The following is a 13,976-nucleotide window of genomic DNA, read 5'->3' as shown; positions in this document are numbered from 1 at the left end:
GAGAGAGAGATAGATAGATAGATAGATAGATAGATAGATAGATAGATAGGAAGGAAATAGAGTTTTATATTTGGAAGAGAGGAAACTATGAAATGACTATGACACTATTTAAAAACTAAACATGTTATATTGTTATATGTTAAAGTGATGTTTTAAAATGTTAAACTCTCCATTTTAAGATATATTTTATACACAGTTAATATAATGAAAATGTAATGAGGGGCTGTGGGTATGGATTAGACTAATAGTAGAGTGCTTATGTAACATGGGCAAAAACAGAAAATACTGACTTTGTGGCATGTAAAAATAGTTTACTAAAAATTTTAAGTAGTGAACTTTACATACATGCACTGCCATTATAAGGAATACCAGGTCTCCTGTGACTTTATTTTCTACTAAATGAAAAGGAACAATGAAAGTAAACCAAAGTCACACAGCAAAGAAGTTCAATTCAAGGTCAGAGGGTCCTATATATCATATATATCATATATACCATGTATATGTATGTATATATATATATGTATATCACTACTTTGAGCAGTGAGTGTGTGTCATTTACTTGTGAGGGTCTCACACATTTAGGAGGTCATTCCTCAAACAAAAGAGTTCATTAAACATTTCAATGTGCTGATCAAAATGATTTCTGAACAGTGCTTTTACTTAGAATGAATTGTGGTGCTTCTAAAATCTTTCAAATTTAGGAAATGTTCATGTGTACTTCAAAAACGTTCACAGTGGACACCGTCTGCTTGTTGTCACTGAGTGCTGAACAGTGCCGAGAACTTCAGGCAATTCAAGGCTTGATTGGTGAAATTATGAAAGCTTAAGCAAAATATAAACGTATTTTGTTATTTAGAAAAATAAGTACAAGGTTTTGGCTACTGTTGTGGGCGTAGGTCCGAGCAATCTAGAACTGAGTTGAATTTGAATTATACATTTTTGAAATAGATAATAATTTAATAATTATATCTCAATTATTACATTGGATACATTCATGCTAAAAGCTAATGTTAAATTTCTACTTGACCTGGAATCCTCTATATTTTCTAAAGCTAGCAACTTTAGGACAGTCTCATATTTAAATGTATCTCCAGATCTATGAAAAAAATTGAGGAAAACTAATAAAAACATTGAACATGGTGAGTAAATGAAGTAACTGTTTAGTATGTTCTCTGCTCTAGAGCACTTGAGACTTTAGGAAGGAGTCAGTCTTCTCTTCAAGATCTAACAACCTAAAAACAGAATAAACTGAAACATTACAAGTGTTCAGTCATGTATCACCAGAGCCAAATACTGTTGTGGGGCTTGTGTACCGTGAAGAGTTCCATCCTTGGGAAATGGGGGAAGGACTTGTCCAAGCAACACAGATGCAGCAATCAAGACAGTATATCATAGGAAGGGGACAACAGAAGTGTCGAGTCTGGAGCTGTGGGCGTGTTGGGTAACTCAGGGCCATAGGAAGAGAGGCAGAGAGGATCCAGACAGTGACCGGGGTTACAAGTTACAACATGGCAGTGTTTAATTGAATGCATTCTTGCTACTACAGAACCATGCATCATGTAACTCACTAGGATCCTAGGTAGGCTTGGAAGAGAAATTTTAGGATACCTTGTCTCTTTTGTTAATGATCAATTAGCAATAAATGAAAGTGATATAAGCACACCGAAGGCTAAAACGCATTACTTTCCTAAAACAGCCTTGTTAGTTTCATCTGGTATCTAATGATGTGTAAAGTGTGATATCTGAGATATGATCATAACAGTACATGAACATATTGGTAGATTATCAAAAGTAGTAAAGTAAGAAACAAAAGAAAAGGAATGACATTTAGGCTAGACTTCCCCATCTATCCCAAGGAAGCAGAAAGCCTCATCAGAACTGACTTTTTAAAGAAAGATGTTATACGACAGGTAGGAAAAGAAGACAAGGTGAATAAAATTAGCAAAGATACATCGAGTTATAAGAAAAGAAACAGAAATAGATTTGAAAGAACAGGAAGTATTATTAGGAATAGTTCTTTCTGTGTTGCCTAATTTTCTATAGTAAAAGGTAAAACTGTGAAATGGCATGCCTTTCCCAGGAGGACAGAAATCTGTGCTGTTTATAGTTTAACACTGGTTTGATTTTTTATTTTAGTTAAGAACTTAAAATATTGGCAGAATAACAAATGGTAATAGGTACATATTTTACATATAAATTAATGCTTAAAGATATACATGGATGGGGGCTAGAGAGATGGCTCAGCAGTTAAGAGCACTGACTGCTCTTACAGAGGACCCGGGTTTGATTCCCAGCACCCACATGGTGGCTATGAACTGTCCTTAACTCCAGTTCCAGGGGAATCCGAAGCCCTCTTCTTGCCTCTGCGGCATTGCATAACACGGATGCACTCACATACATGCAGGCAATACACTCATACACATAAAATAAAAATAATAAATGAAATATTTTGGAAAAAAGATATACATGGATAAAATAGTAAAGTAAAAAAAAATACTTGACATTGTATAACTCTGAAACAGAGAATATAAGTAATTTTGTAGAAACCAATATGTGACAAAAATTATAATTAAGGAGGAATTTGGTGAATTAAATCAAGTACATCACACCTGAAAGAGAACAGATCGAAACTTCGATGCACAGTTTTCCTCCATTTAAAAGTTTGCAATCTGAGACCAAATATAGTTTAGAGATTAAGAACTTGTATTTTTGACCCTGGAAAAACTGGAATTTGATCCAAACACTGCCATTTGGTGAAAAGGTATTTTATTTCTCAGAAGCTTCTGTTTCTTCATTAGTAAAGTTGGAAAAATTGCACCATCTCCTGTGGAGAAAGAAGGGAGGGAGGGAGGGTCAAAAAAGGGAAGAGAAATGGATTGACTGTGTCTGCACAGACAACGGTGTGTGTGAATGCATGCGTGTGTGCATGTGTAGGAATGCCTCGAACTACTTCTAAAAAAAAAAAAAGATCATATCTGTTATTTGCTATTCTTCTATCAGCACTACAGTAAGACGTTCATAAAAATTATGCTAAGTCAAGGGACTGGAGAGATGGCTCAGCAGTCAAGAGCACTGGATGCTTTTGCAGAGGGCCCAGGCTTGGTTTCCGAGCACCCACCTGGCAGCTAACAACCATCTGTAACTCCATTTCCAGAGCATCTAATGCCCTCTTCTGACTTCCCCTGGCATTGCATGACATGGGTACACTTACATACATGCAGGTGATACACTCATACATGTAAAATAAATAAATAAAATATTTTTTAAAATTATACTGTCAAACTAGTTAGATTTAGTAACATGTCAGGATAATTCTGAGTAATAACTATCCAGCACCCCCCCCAAAAAAAGTAGCATGACTTCATATCTTTCCGACATTTCCAAACTCAAATTTTAGGAAAGCAGTTCCTTGCTGGTGACAGGTGGCAGGTTTCTACCCTAAACAGCCCCCAGCACATCTGCTGTCACACTACATTTTTCTCAGAACATTTCTTTGACTCACAGATTCCCAATATTCTATCATTTTTAGTAGACACATGCTCACAGGTTATTAATTTAGCTCTCAATTATTACTAATTAGTAAATTAAAACTAGAAAAGTTAATTGACCTTCCTTGGCATGTTAAGATTCTATTCAAAATCATCACCAAAATCCATGCACTTCTCAGGAGATTAGAGGCTGTGCTATAATAACAACAAACCAAAATTTTTGTGGACGCCTGAATAAGGATGCCAGGGACAATGGATTTTCAGAAACCATAGTTAATAGTCAGGCAGAGCTCTGCACCAGTGACCAACAAAGGTTGCGACAGCCTCTTGGAGCCTTGCAGGCGTATGTGCCCTGCAGAAATGTTGCTTGAGGGCATTACTCAGCCATGCTCCCTCTTCCCCATGGTTTCTTCCTCCATTTCTCTCAGGTCTTGTTCAGGCATCACCTGAGAGACTTTTCTAATTTTTCATATAGAATAATACCCCCATCTGCACTTATACACTCCCAGCAAAGCCTTAGGGTCAGTTATAGCAATAGGAGATGTAAGATACAGTGTATTTTACTTATATTAAGATACTGAATGCTTATCGTGCTCTAAAACATCAGGATAAAGAGCCTTCTGATGCTCTGTCTATTCTTTTACAAAATGTAAGACTTTGACAGCAACCAGAGATGAGGAAGCTGGGGGTGGGGTGGAGGAGCTGGATAACTTCTGCGCACACACATACACACACACACCTTTACTATATATATATATATCCTTTACTAATTCTGTATTTCTGTTTGATGATGAGGATTGGGGTGGGATGTTCTAATTTTGAGTTCTTCATAATCCACTAAATATTAGAACCCATTTTTTCCGCTTTTCTTCCTCTCAAACACCAGTACTTTATTCTTATAAGCTGTATCTGACATATAATATTTTATTGGATAAAATACCTCTGACTCCAGGAGGAGTGCCTGGACTTATGCTTTATATGTGCAGAGGTATGTGGGGAGAGGATAAGTTCTTAAGTCCGTTGTTCTGTGATTCTACCTGAAGGGTCAGAGCCCACCCTCCTCCAAAACCCAGGCCTTGTGTGTGCCAGCCAGGCAGATGCTCCTTTGCTGAGCTCTGTCCCCCACACCTTGAGCTTCTTTCTCATTTTCTTTTTTAAATAAAATCAATTTATTCAGGCTCAAAAAATGTCACATAGTTACATTAAGGGATCCATTCGAACACTTGCACAATTCCAAACTGTATACATGTCCGTGGACTTCTGTGGTTAGAGTGGCCTTTCTGAATCAAAGGAGCTGTGCATAGGGTTATACACTTTAGTTTCAGTTACATTTGTGTTCACTTAACTACCCCAAGAAAAGTGTGTGGCACAGCTGAAGCTGGACAAACATTTAGCTTCATACCCCTTCTCGTGACTCGTGCATCCTTTCACCTGTAAGCCACACTTCCTCGTCTTATAATGCTGCATGGGCACAGCTGAAGCTGGACAAACATTTAGCTTCATACCCCTTCTCGTGACTTGTGCATCCTTTCACCTGTAAGCCACACTTCCTCATCTTATAATGCTGCATTCTCTTGGTCTCCTTTCCTGATGTTAAAATATACCCACACTTACACCTGTTTAGATATATACCTGATACGCTAGGAGCTGCACATGAGGGAGAACATGTGTTTTTATTTTCTGAGTTTGGGTCACCTCGCTTACTTCTTCATTTTTTATTGAATTGTTGCCATTTTCATACAATATAGTTAATGGTATTTAGATCCCCTCCCCATCCACACCTCCCCCCATCACCCAATTTAATGTACACACACACGCACACACACACACACACACATATATGAGTACATGATCAGTTGTCTGGAAGACTGTGTTTCCTTGTGGTCATCCACCACCTCTGGCTCTTACCATCTTTCTGCCTCCTCTTCTGCAATGACCCCTGAGCCTTGGGAGGCAGAGGTTTGGTACAGAGATCCTATTCAGGGATGAGCACTGTGCAGCCTCTTGTTCTCTGCACATCGGCCAGTTGTGTTAATCACTATCTTCTACATAAGGAAACATAGCCAAATACACATGACTGGAGAGGTCATAGATCCTAGAGAAAGACCTACTTTTTCCACATGCCTAGACCAATTTAATTTATTTTATTCTAAATATGCATGCTTATATTTAGAGACAAGGGTACCATTTATCCCTCATCAAAGAAGCTTCTTTTCGCACCAGATGGAGACTATTAGAGTTCCAGAACTGATCAAACACAGAAATAAGTGTCTGTGAGACTCTTAACCCTGTGACACATCTTCAATGCGAGCTTTACACATAGGATGAATGCACCTCTCAGCTCTCACCAGGGAAGTTTCTTCACTTGTTTTAATTTCCAAATTCACCTACTTTCCTGCAGATTTTACAATTTCATTTTTCAACTGAGTAATGTCTCATCTTGTACCACATTTTTAATATAAATGTAATGACAGTAGAGTGGACAGCCCTACAGTACAGTTCCTTTGATTCAGAATGACCACTCGAACTACAGAAATCCACTGACATGTATAGAGTTTGGGATTGTGCAAGTGCTTGAATGGCTCCCTTAAATGAACTGTGACATTTCTGAGTTCACTAGAATATGTACCACATTTTCATTATCCATTCAGCTGTTGATGGAGATCTAGATTGGTTCCATTTCTTTGCTATTGTGAATAAAGCAACAATAAACATGGATGCACAGTATCTGTATGGTAGGACATGGAGTTCTCCTTTGATCTGTCAAGGAGTGAAATCCTGGGTCATATGGTAGTTCTATTTCTAAGTTTTTGAGGAACCTCCAAACTGATTTCCATTTTTTTCAATAGACAAAAATATGAAAATTAATAGAAGATAGTGCTCTGTCCAGCATAATAATAACTGCAGTTACTGATCATTGTCATGAACTCTGGGACAGTGTAAAGGACTTGGGTAAGAAGGCACCTAGCTCAACAAAGTCACGTCATCCAGTAGTCATGTCCCTGAAGCTGAAGTATAATGAAAAGTATATTAACTCACTTTTAAAAAGCAAAGCAGTCTATAACTCTTGGGTTAAGAGAAATGGCTGGCCACTTCTCTTTCTTGAGAAACGCACACCCACGTTTACCTCAGGTATGTGAAACTGTTTCTTAAACATTTTTCCTTCTTTCATTCTCTCATAATAACCATGCTTAAGTCTAAGTCAAAGCTGTTTCTTTTTTATATAAATGTTCTTTTTAAATATTTTACTTATGTGTATGAGTATATTGCCTGTATGTATGTAAATGCACCCATGCCATGCAATGCCCACAGAAGTCAGAAAAGGGCATCAAATCCCCTTGAACCGGAGTCATGGAAAGTTGTTAGTCACTATGTGGGTGCTGGAAACTGAACCCAGGTCCTCTGCAAGAGCAGCCAGGACTCTTAACTGCTGGGCCATCTCTCCAGCCTTCAAAGCTGTTTCTTAATACATTCCAACTTTGCTTCATGAAAGAAAAAAAAAGTGTTTGCTTTGGGGTCTGAGAAGCTGATGTTCATTTGGTAAACTAACTGCTGCATAAACAGGAGGACCTGAGTTTGGATTTCCAACACCCATGTAAACTCTGAGCATGGTGGTGGTGTTTCAGTAACCCCAGCACTAGTAGGGCTAGGGGGCACTGGTGTGGCTAGGGGGCACTGGTGGAGCTAGGGGGTGGAGACAGATCCAGAAGCTTATTAGCTAGCCACCCTAGCTGAATAGGTGAGCTCCAGGTTCAGGGAGAGATCCTACATCAAAAGTAAAGGTGGACAGCAATAGAGAAAGACACCCAAAGTTGACCTCTGTCCACATGTGCAATTTGTATACACATGCACCCACGTGTACATACACACAGACACACATATGGCGGCCATTTTAACATTCAAGGAGACTTGCTTACTGAAGCTTAGTTGCTTCTTCAAAATAATGACAAATACAACATTATAATAAACAAAATATCAGGTAACCAATAGCTATGGATTTACTATTTAATATGGATTTGCAATTGTGTCTGTCAGTTTGGTTTGCTGTAGGCCACAAAAACCCAGCTGGCCAATTTAAGTACAATGAGCATTTGCTGGCTCATAAAATTAAGAGGAGCCTGAAGAACTTTATGTGGAAAAGAACAGGATGAAGCTTCTATATTGCTACTCAGACTTTGCAGTCCACTGACCATCTGGGTCAGCTGCCTCTGAAGACCCCATGTAACTGTGACATTTGTTCAAGATTCAAATTCCTACATCTCCAAATAATACCTCGGAGCATGTCTTCAAAAAAAGGTCAGAGTTCTGATGGAGTGAGGAAGGTGGTTTCCATACAGGGAAGCATGCACTGCACACACACATGCATGTACGCACGTGCACACACATGTTCACATATGCACATATACAGGCCACACATACGGCACATACCCATACATATACACATGCACTTATATATACCATACATATACCCTCATGCATACATGCACACACATACACATATATGTACCACTCATACACCCTTATGCACACATGGACACATATATACACACCCATGTAACATGCCACACACATAGGAACATACAGACCATACGTACAGCACACACACATATACACCCTCATGCACATATGGAAACACACATACACACACAATGTGTCCGCTAATATTCCACACATCACATATCTTCAATCATGTTAATTTTTTTCACTCATTGATAGTTTCTACTTAAAATTTATTTATCTAAAGCCATGCTTGCTAAACTTATAATTATTTGAAAACCAAGGCACTGATTTATATTGCAAGAAGTCTAATGTAATAAAAAGAATCATAGATGGATATTTTAAGTGACAAATTTTGAGATGCTAATTCATAAATGTGATTGTAGCACACCAAAATTTGAATGATCATAGATTTTTCCCCTATGATTAAAAAAGAATCTGAAATTAAGAAATTACTCGCATCACTATGGTCACTGATTAAACAATTGTCATGATTGGAAAATATCAAGTGTTTTTCTCAAGATTAAAAATGACTGAACTTGAAATGCAGAACATAGAACTGCTACTTAAGCAAAAACACTGCCTTGCGTTGACTAATTCTCAGAAGTGTTTGTCTCCCATAAACACGGAATTTCTGTAGCTTTGGTATTTTATGTAAGTTCTGACACATAGGTCTAGGAAGGCCTCTGCATTGAGATAAAGTCAAGGAAAATGTCACATCTTTAAATTTCTTACTTCCTCACAGATATCTGGGACACATTATTCTGACTTCCACGGTCAAAAGTGTAGTATTTCTCTGAATGTATGAAACCATATTGAGAATAAAACTGCCTCATACGTGTGCACAAGAGATATATAAGTAACCAGAACTGACTGTGGGATCTCCTTCTCTGAGCATCATTCTCCAAGTCTGTTCTTATATTCCAGTTATTTCGCCATTCAAATGGACAAGTTATTTTTTCCAGAAAAGAAGCACTTTGGGGGATTCTTCAAGCCTGCGGAAGGCTTAGATGAAGGACAGATGGGCAGAAACAGCTCCTGTGTAGAAAATATCAGATTTTTCTCCTTACATGGATTTCTATGTTTGCTTGAAAACACTTAGGAAATTTAACACTCAGTGACACTTAACCATGTCAGTGGATAACGGGGTCCTCTGTTTACCTCAGGCAGTAAGTGAAGGCTTATGTGTGCCTTTACATATTTCTAAACTGTAGCCTAATACCAAATCTGATGGAAATATGTTTTAAGAACCTACTGGCTGATCTTCGCGGCCAGTTTGGGGGGAATTATATAACTCCGCTATCCTTTAGGTAAAATATATCAACTGGCATTTTATTCATTTTACAGATTCTTTGCAGACACTGTTCTAGGTGCCAGGAACACAACATTGGGCTAACAAACAAGTCCCCATTCTCACAAATTGTATATTGCTGCAAAAAAGTGAGCGAGGAATTCTAAAAGGAGATGTTAGGTAGCATCAGATGTCCTGGTGAAAGTAACAGGGACTTTCTGGAAGGTTCCTTCAGGTTAAGAGGGCAGTACATGCACCTATAAAGAGTGACATAATATGTTCTGTTCTGAGTAACAGAGAGGGTCACCGGGAGAGATCTGGGAATAGACATGCCAGGCCAGTAGTCCAAGAACTTAGAAGAGGGTGAGCGTGTGAGGAGGGAGGGAGGGTGGAACAAGCGGGGAGAAGCTGGTGGGAACAGGTAGCACAGTAAATCCTACTAACTTTGAGATCTTATCTAAGTAACACTGAAGGATTTTATGAAAAACAATGATATGAAATTACTCATTTAAAAAAATACCACTTTGCTGTAGTGGGATACATTATAATCATTGGAAAGTAAACGCAAGGAGGTTAGAGGCCGGTGCGATCATTCGAGGAGGGGCTGGTGGCTTCAGCTCCAGCACTAGTGGTAAAGGCTAGAGTTTCAGCCTCAGCGTCACAGGTAAAGGGGACAAACTTTGCTAATGGAATGGGCTTGGGGACTACATTAGGGGCTGAAAGAAGATTTAGAAAGAAGGGCTATTTATAGAGTTGGAAAATGGACATGAAGGATTACTGAGGGCGTAGGAGGAAAGATGTGTTGTCATGGAAGCCAAGAAGAAATAGAAAGTGTATAAAAAAGAGGAAGTGTAGATGGGGAGACAAAGATAACCAAGGACAGGGAGCCCGTTGCGGTTAGCAGATGGAAGTAATCATATCTTCCAAAGGGTGGTGAGGTGAGGCGAGTGGACACGTCTGAAAGGATGAGGAACACGGGCATCTCTCTAAGTAGGCATTGCTATGAGGGGATGAGGAGGAATGAGGCCAGAGAGAGAAGCGTGTGAGGACAGACACGCTGTCTGATGTCCTTAAGATCAGTGACTTTGAAGCCCATTTTATACATGTACCAATAAGAAGAAGGAGAAGAAACAGTGCAGGAAATTGCTACTATTGTTAAAGGAGCCACATTCTGATGGTTCAAGAACATGGATTTGCTAAATGCATGACAGGTTGACTTTGAGAGACGATATCACCACTTGTAATGAGAAAGAAAGAAGAAGATGTGGGTGTAGGCGTTAATGATTGAGGGGCATGATGCAAACAGAAATTTTCTTTTAATAATTAAGGTCACAAAATGTTGAAAGGAACTCTTAAAATTAGTGAAGTGAAAAGGTAGGAAAAGGGGATTTTTACCCCAGGCAGAGGATGAGTGCATGGACTTATGGAGCGATGGGGTGTCTTACCTGTATGTGTTGGCTGTACCTTGTAATGATCGCTTTCTACAGGCAGGGGAGTGAGAAATGATCATCTGACCTGCAGGAGCTCCTTCATTATCAGAACAACCCTGCCAGGTGCTTTTGTTAGCCTTGCTTGGTTTTATTATATTTTGTTAGCGCCATTTTAAATTTAACCTCCTGAAGCCCAATGCAGTTAGAGAATAACCAAAGGCTATACAATTAGAAGACAACACAGTCTTAAAATACAAATTTAAGTTTATATTACTTTGCATTCAAACCCTGGGCTTGGTAGTTGCTAAGCAAGTGCACTATCACTAAACACATCTCCAGTCCCTGAAATCCTTCCAGAATTTAACATTTCACTAGACTTGTGGATAAACTAAATGATAGAATCAAAGATAAGATTTCTACTCTAGAAAACGAGAAAAATTATACTATTAAATTTTGAAATGGATTGAGCAGAGAAACTTGATGGATACTATTTAAGATATAAAATATGGGGGGGGAGTATCAACTCAACATTTCTGTGACTATTCCAAGAGAGTCTGTGTCTGAGCAGCCCCATCAGGGCCAGAAATACAAACCCAGCTTTCACAAACCAGCAATGGGGCTTTTTTGACCCACTGACACCTTTACAAATAAATCAGTAGACAATCTGTAGAACATTAGATTTCACAGAAAGTCCCAATTTGTGACTTCCTTTTTTAAAAAAGAATAGTGATCTAATGAGGTCCATATTCCCATTCTTGATGATATCAGGGGAGCTAAGAAGCAATGAGGCTCTTAAGATGAGCAAAGCTACTTCACCACAGACCCACACATTCTAGGTCCAACACTAAACCTGCTGTTTAGATACTACAGAAAACTAAGTTTGCAATCCAGCATGGACATTCTTTAATTGTTCCATTAGACTACCAAGTGCCAGCTGTGTGTCAAGTCATAGGGAAACAGGAATGGAATAGATTTACATGCTAGTTCACATGAAATGCAGACGCTCAAGTAATCCAGTCAGGTGTGTGCTTGCTATGACAGATGGCCAAGCAGTGGTACTGTGGAAATACTCAACAGAACTTCCCTCCTAAGGAATGTCACTGCAAACAGGAGTCAGGGATGAGCAGGGTTCACCAGAGAGGAACGGCCAGTATTTCCAGTGTGTGAGTGTGGCATTTCTAAGAAAATGAAAGTTCCAGATTATTTAATTTTATAAAGCAAGAGAGAGAAAAAAAAGTGAGGCTGGAGAAATTACAAAGGCCTTCTTTGTTAAAGTAGGGAAGTTGGATTATGTCATGAAATCTGTGGACTTGTATTTAAAGGTTCAGCTGAGGGTCTGGAGAGATGACTGAGTAAGTAGAACACTTACTTTCCTACCAGAGGACCTGAGTTCAGTTCTCAGCAGGCACTTGCATGCCTGTGGCATGCTCATATACAGTTGCACACATATGCACATAAATAAAAATGAGTGTTTTTTTTAAACAGCACAGCTGGGCAATACCAAGCCCTTTAGAAAGATAGTCTGGCTGTACTAAGAGGACACTATAAAGAGTGAATTGAAAGGTAGGAAGAGCATGTACCCTGAGCTTGGGACATCGTGAGAGCTAAGGGTGACCTGGCCCATTCCTGAGCAAAGAGCTTTGGGCAGTCAGGCCATCCAAGACCTTTTAAAGAACATACAATTACTTGAGAGCAATTGAGTCTGGCCTTCCATAGCGCTGACCTCTCGTCAAATGTGAAAACCACCATGTGCCATTTGCTTCCAAAATTTAGTAGAGCTATAAGTCCAGACACATGGGAGCCTACCTGTGCTGCATCGTTCCATAATGACCAGTAACAGAGACTTCTAAGGCAGAAATGTGAGTAAGCTAGGACCCAAGGCCACACTTACCTGAATGTAAAGACACAAGTCCTGTTCACTGTTGTCAGAGATAGAAAAGGTTAAGGGAACCTGGACCAAACTTCAAAGAGAATGAACAGTTCTGTGGGCGCTGAAAGACTGTGGTACGAAGAGAAAGAAGCAAAGGGTGTGGACGATGAAAACACAGACTGGAGTCAGGCCACCTTGAACTTGAACCACAGCCTGCGGGGGTTCTCCCCTGTGTGAAAGAAGAAGATACTTCTGCTTTACAGGAATATTGTGCTGCCTGGATTTTGTAATCTGCTGACCTGTGGCAACCACTGTTATGGATTAAGCAGTGCAGGTCTGTGGAGTGCAGGCATGAAGCAACATGCACAGCTTAGCCAACAGCAGGTGCTCTCATCAGCTCGCACATCATAAAGAGCGCAGAAGTGACCTTTTCTAAATTAACAGTGATGTGGAGAAAGAGAAAATCGTTGTACAGATACTCAATCTTCCAAAATGTATGTGGAAATTTAATTTTAATGAACCTGTAGAGCTGGTTAGCCTTTCCATGCAAAGAAGCAATTCAAGGTCTCCATAATGAACCTGAAACAAGCTGAGTTAAGTCTCAATTGGTCAGAGATATAGAAAGCACCATGTGCCTCTCTTTAGAACCCTCTGCCCCTTCCTACACTCTTGGTAACAGTGTAACCTTAGTACTCGGGGTGGGGGGAGACTGAGAGAGAGGAGATTGATTTATTACCTGGGGAATTTTGTTTTCTTTACATTTTAAGTGGATGAATTCAGGTTTATTTCCCCTTTTATGGCAATTCAGTTTAACTGTAAATTTCACTCCCATGCCCTCAATAGAATCTTTTCTACAGCAGTGGTCTTTAATAGGAATAAAGGCTCTTTCTCTTTGTTCTAAATAATTAAGAGTTGGCTACAGAGAAGCTTCTAAAACACGTTCACCACCTGAATGCTCTCGTTAACACTAATTACAGCGGCTTCTGCCACCGTCAGGAAACCAATGTCACCAGCCTGCAGAGAAACTAACTCAAGGTCCATAGCAGGGCTGGGCATGGCCCCAGGTCACAGCAGTCCCAACTCTTACATGAGCAAAGTCACAGCAACCAAGAGCATGTAGAGTTCCAAGGAAGGAGTGGCCACGTTGTCAAATGGAGCCTACCAAGACGGGCTTGCTCTCGCGTGAGCTACACAGTAAAGTTTTGCCTTTGACTTTTCTCGTCCTAGCTTCAGGAAGGGAGGGTAGGGGGATCTTCCTTTCTGGCCTGGTTCACACATCGTCAGCTCTCATGGTCTCAGCCAGGCACTGAAGTCTCAAATCTATCACACCAGGCCAGCTCTGATTCAGTCTTCAAATCTATCCATACCTTCTGAGTTCATATGAGTGCTCATACTCAGCA

The 13,976-nt window shown here is 39.7% G+C and overlaps 1 protein-coding gene across 10 annotated transcripts in view; it reads left to right on the top strand.

The window, feature by feature from the left end:
- Lrrc7 (leucine rich repeat containing 7) overlaps positions 1-13,976 on the top strand; it is a 432,681-nt gene that overhangs the window by 99,000 nt on the left and 319,705 nt on the right. The gene's annotated exons all lie outside the window — the stretch shown is intronic.

Source organism: Nannospalax galili, unplaced genomic scaffold (genome assembly GCF_000622305.1).
Source record: "Nannospalax galili isolate Female #2095 unplaced genomic scaffold, S.galili_v1.0 scaffold442, whole genome shotgun sequence".
NCBI classification, from domain to species: domain Eukaryota; kingdom Metazoa; phylum Chordata; class Mammalia; order Rodentia; family Spalacidae; genus Nannospalax; species Nannospalax galili.
The sequence above is the reverse complement of the archived record's forward strand: the minus strand, read 5'-3'. Positions and strand labels throughout refer to the sequence as shown.